The sequence below is a fragment of the Melanotaenia boesemani genome, chromosome 6, assembly GCF_017639745.1.
Source record: "Melanotaenia boesemani isolate fMelBoe1 chromosome 6, fMelBoe1.pri, whole genome shotgun sequence".
Taxonomy (NCBI): Eukaryota; Metazoa; Chordata; class Actinopteri; order Atheriniformes; family Melanotaeniidae; genus Melanotaenia; species Melanotaenia boesemani.
This window is the reverse complement of record NC_055687.1, coordinates 15,504,076-15,509,224: the sequence shown is the minus strand read 5'-3', so window position 1 is coordinate 15,509,224 and position 5,149 is coordinate 15,504,076. Positions and strand designations below refer to the sequence as shown.

Below are 5,149 nucleotides of genomic sequence, written 5' to 3'. Positions count from 1 at the left end.
TTTGTATGGGCTGTGTATGAGAGTGCTTGGGTTTATGTCTCTGGCTTGTGAACTGCCTGCTTTTTGCATGAAGAAACAGAAAAACATGAGGGTCAGAGTTGTGCTGCAGTGATTTTTCTATTTGTACTATGTATCACTAACTTGAAATATGTATATATTTTCATTATTTAAACAACTACTCCAGACTTGACTCTGTATTTGTGCCTTCTCCTCCCCAGTGCCGGTGTGAGTGAGTCAGTGTATATAAGCTGATAATAGCAGCTCCATTGGTATTCAGCGGAGGGAGCTCCAGGATCTCGCTGCGCCTTTCCCCAGGATGGGATCACAGAGCAGGGATTGTGCTTGGCTGTGGAGAGCCCATTGAAATGGGTGAGTGTCTTTTTGTCTCTTCCTCTTTATTTCCCCCTCTTCTTTCTCTTTCAACTAATTTTCATATCTCACATCTCTGCTGTCTTGTCTTCTTCAGTCTTTAGCCATGTTCAGAGCATTTTCACTTCTGATGGGCTCCCATCCTTTCCTAGCGTTTCACCCACTCACCCTGTCCAGCCCACCTCCCTGCCAGTGCCCCACCTGTTTCCCTCCATTCCTCCTTCTATCCGCTTTTCATAACCCCCACCACATGCGCCTCAGCCGAGACATCAACAGGGCTGTCCAGGTTGATGGATTTGGATAAAATCTGAAAGGCTCACTTCATTTTGTTGCTTGTCCCCCTCCTCTTCTCCCTGCATTTCCTCTTTTCCCCTCTCTCTCTACCCCTCTTCGACTATGTCACCCCTCCCCCTTCTTGCCTCCCTCCCTCTCTGGTTCTCCTCAAGCTTCTCTCTACATTCTGTTTTAATTCAGACACAATGAAGATGTGGAGTCTCTATCCTGACTCAGGCAATGAATGGAGATGGATATGTGTGTGAGTGTGTGTGTGTGTGTGTCAAAGGACTGCTATTTCTGTGCATGTGTCAGTCATTTTTTAAATAGAGTTTTTAACATATTCTTGGTGTGTATGTGTGTGCAGCTGTGACACAGTGTGGAGGGTCAGAGTTGTGTTCACCCTCAGTGTATGGCACTCCAAGAACAAAAGGTTGCAAAGTAGATGAGTGTATTAAATTGCTTCAGGCATAACAGATGTCACACATTTAAAATTCACAGAAACACACACACTGTCCTTCACTTCTTTTGCACACAGGTCTTTATACCTCTTGCTGACATACCTTCTGCACACCAATTCACACCCACCCACATCTTTTCACACCTGTGACAACATACCATGCTAATGGTGGCAGCAAAGGCTGTGCAAGCACACACACACACACACACACTATAGCCAACACTAAGCACTGGCCTAACGGCAGACTCATAGTCTCATCCTAAATGATCCTTAGAGTATATGGTGTCAGAGGAGAGTCATATCTATCCATGCAGCATTGATTTCAGCTGAAAAATTTAATAGACAAATATGCTTCCTTGTAAAGGGAGCATCACCTCATTGTGCCCCAGAAAGGGGAAGAAACCTCTCAACCAATTTACAAATTTTTCTTAAAAGAGATTATATTACTACTATACAGGTTTCATTTTCTGTACTCGTCTGGATTAAGAAAGGAGACATAATTCAGCTGTGAGCATTTTATCAGAATTCAGAAATTACTTTTTTATATTCAACAGGTGAAACTGTTGCATAGTAACAGAGACAAAGCCACCTCTTGGGTAAGATTTGACTCTGTGCTGTTGTTTTCAGATCATGGTAATTTATTTGACAGAAGCAGACATAATCTGTCAGAGAATGAGGAAGAAAAGTAAGGAAATTGCACAGGTATCCAAGTACCTTTAAGCTCAGTACAACATCAATTTAGAAATCTGTCACCTGAAAAAATACAAACGGTCTATCTGGAACACAGTTCATTTTTAGGAGATTAAATGCACATGAGAAGGTTTTTAGTGCAAAACATATATTTAAAATAATAATGTGATAATATGCTATTTTTAGATGAAAGTTATGAAAATATAAATTTCTTTCTGACACGCAACAGCAACAACAATATAACCTTTTGTGAGGTCTCAAATGCTGTCTGAGATGTTTTTGATAAAATTGTTATGTTACTTTGAGATCTAAAATTAGTTTGCTGAGCATGTACTTCGGGGTTTGTGGCATTCTGTGGCAGGTGTTGCAGACAAAAGCTGCATTTCTGGAAGTTAGTGTGTATTTAAAAAAAAAACATACAGATAAATAAATAAAAACATTTTGTGAGTAATAATTTTGCTTTTGCAAAATGAAAATTAGCAGTTCATCATTTCTAATTAGAAGCATAATTAACTTGTTCATCTGTGTGTCATCCATTGCTTTACCTGGATAAGTAGCCACGTTTAACACGGCTAACACTTTCATTCATCCACACATGTTTGAATCTGTGATATTAATTAACAAGTGCTTTTATTAATTCTCTGATGGTTAAGCTTCCTAATTATCCATTCAACATAACACCGGAACAAAAGCCGTGTAGTTTGCTGAAGGCAGCAGGGCATGCAACGGCTCAGACAGACATTGTGTTTTGTTCACTGCAAATATCAAATATTGAATTTTCTCTGGTATTCAAACAGAAATTTGAGTTTGGAATAAATATGACAGCCCAAGTTAGTGCCAGTGTTTGCATACACCTGATCAGAGCAATGAGCCTCCACCTGATGCATGGCGTGGAGTGTGATGGACAGCTAACTAGGATTTGAAGACAAAAGACAGCAGAAATGATTGAATGAAAGCAGCAGAGTTGTAGATATTAAATTGCACAGAGGGAATAGAAGAGAGATGTCATGGGGAGAGTGTCTGAAGATGAGCTTGTTAGGAGAGTGAAAAGATCAAATCTTGAGTAAGTGGAGAGGACGAAGGTGCAAACAAGTAGCAAAGTCTGTGGAAGAGTGACAAGGATGGAATAGACAGCAGGACGACAGGCATGGTGGAGCGTGACGAAGAAGAGAATGACATACGGGATAAAGCAGAGAGACACAAATGTCACCAAGCTAACCTTTGATGCACTCTCACTCTCCTCTCTTGTACTTTACCTCTTTTCTTCCTTTGCTTTCAGATCTGAGGCCTTGCAGAGATGGACACCAAATGGGCAGCATGGAAACCAGCGTTCACCTTCCAGCGACTAGCTTTCCACACTAAACTGCCTCCACCATCTCCAGCCATCAGCTTGAACCACTCCAGTGAGAGCTGAACCTGCTGTGTTGAAGCTGGACTGGCCAGGAGCCGCCAGCAGGAAGTAGAGATAAGCGGAGAGCGACAGGTCTCAGAGGAAACGGCATACAACAAACCAGCCAGTGTGTTGAGCATACAATTAAGCTTCTTGGACTTCATCTGAAATGAAATAGGCTGTAGTGATGCTTGAGCAATGGTATGGAGCTTTTGGACAAGTACGGATTTATCGACCGGATATCCTGTCGAGATTACAACATGTTGGTGCACACCTCAGAGCTGGGTCTCTTTCTCCAAATAGGTTTGTGGGCAAAAGCGAATAATTGAAAATCCACCCCCTGGGAAGATCCCTGCTCTGATTTGTTGCGAGAAAAAGAAAGGATACCTTTTTTTTATTTAAAGGAACAATATCAAAACCTTCTGTTTATCCCAAACTCTCCTGTTTTTCTTTTTCACAATTTTTCTCTCACAATGCGGGGAAATACATTATGAAGCAGCACCATTCTTCTTCATCCTCCCTCAGTGACAGAGAGAGAAGAGGGACAGACTGTCCAGAATAGATAACGAGTAAGGAGACTAGCACTGAGGAGGGGAGGGGTAGAAAAAAAGGCAGAAAACAGAGGAACAGGTTTCAAAAGCGATAGACAAAAGGAGAAAGAGAGAGGCAAAAAAAGGCAAGAGGAGGAAAAAAAGAGAATTAACAGGAATTGTCCACAATCCTTTTGTAGACCTAAAATCGCTGTGTAATTCATCTGTGCTTTGTTGCAAGGTTGTTAACGCAATGGACAGAGGAGGGCTCAGGATTTCAGCCAAAAGGGGGACTTGAGCAGGAGGTGAGGGTTATGTCCTGTCTGCACCTGCCTGCTCTGCATTTTAGTATTGGGGAAATAGTTGATCTAAAGATGGCCAGGTAAACAGACAACTGTACCAAATGACAGACAAGCTCCGAGGCTGGAAGTTAGACAGGAAGGAAGACAGTTAAACAGCCTGACAGTCAGGCAAAAAGCCAGGCAGACATCCAGAGCTGGCACAGTAGGCATTGTGCAATTCATTTTATGTGGTTAGGAGAAGGTAAGAAGAAAGCAAGAAAGCAGACAGCAGGAGAGACAAGAAGCATTCCTATGTTTGTGGCTACCAGAGAATCCCACTACAAACTCCTCAGTCAGTACAGTTACAAGTCCATGCACTGAAACAAATAAGCTAGAAACAGGGATCTGTTACTAGAAAGGAAATGCAGGTTGGAGAGAGCGAGAGGGAGATATAGAACAGGTGTTGGGAATCCTCCTCCTCATCTACTTGTCATTTAGTCCTCTAGGCTTTGTCGTCGTGTGGCTTGGTGATTGGTTTTCTGATGCCGGCATTTTTCCTCCTATAGGCCCTCTGCAGTACCTAGAAAAACAAGAGGTGAGCAGACAGAAGAAAGCAACAACAAAAAAAGACAGCAAGAAGAGATGGTGCATCGCTTTTAAATGACTAATTTAGAAGGAAGCAATTGGAAGAAGACAAACATTAACCCACTCGCTCCCTCATTCTGTTTGTACACATTGAACTTTCATTAATTCTTTTTCCACATGGATTATTTTTCCCTCTGAGTTATAAACACTGGAGTTTTCCATAATACCTCTATATTCCTCACCCCCAATGAGACAGTGCAAACTTCTCTGACTGCCCCCCAGCTTCCCCCTTGTCTGAGGTGCAAGAACTCTGTGGTCTCAGATCTCAGTGCCTGTGTTGACTCACTACTACAGCTATAATATGGCACAGCCCTTCTGATACCGTCTGATTCATTCTGTAAGTAAGACTCCGTTGATCTATGTGTGCATGTATGTCTTTACAAGTACACTGCATGTCATTAGCATGTATTAAGCTCATGTTTTCAGAGACATAGAAGTGGTCTGTCTTGCTGCAGTGTTGGTTTAATGGTTCCTTCGAAGTGGATTTGCTTTCCCGTGCTTCTTCTGCTTC

General features: G+C 42.1%; 1 long non-coding RNA gene across 1 annotated transcript; it reads left to right on the top strand.

The window, feature by feature from the left end:
- Positions 1–281: 281 nt before the first annotated feature.
- LOC121641151 lies at positions 282–4,710 on the top strand. The gene is made up of 3 exons (XR_006010659.1): positions 282–369; positions 3,072–3,383; positions 4,560–4,710. It is a non-coding gene; the product is annotated as an uncharacterized LOC121641151 (long non-coding RNA).
- The last annotated feature ends 439 nt before the right edge of the window (positions 4,711–5,149 follow it).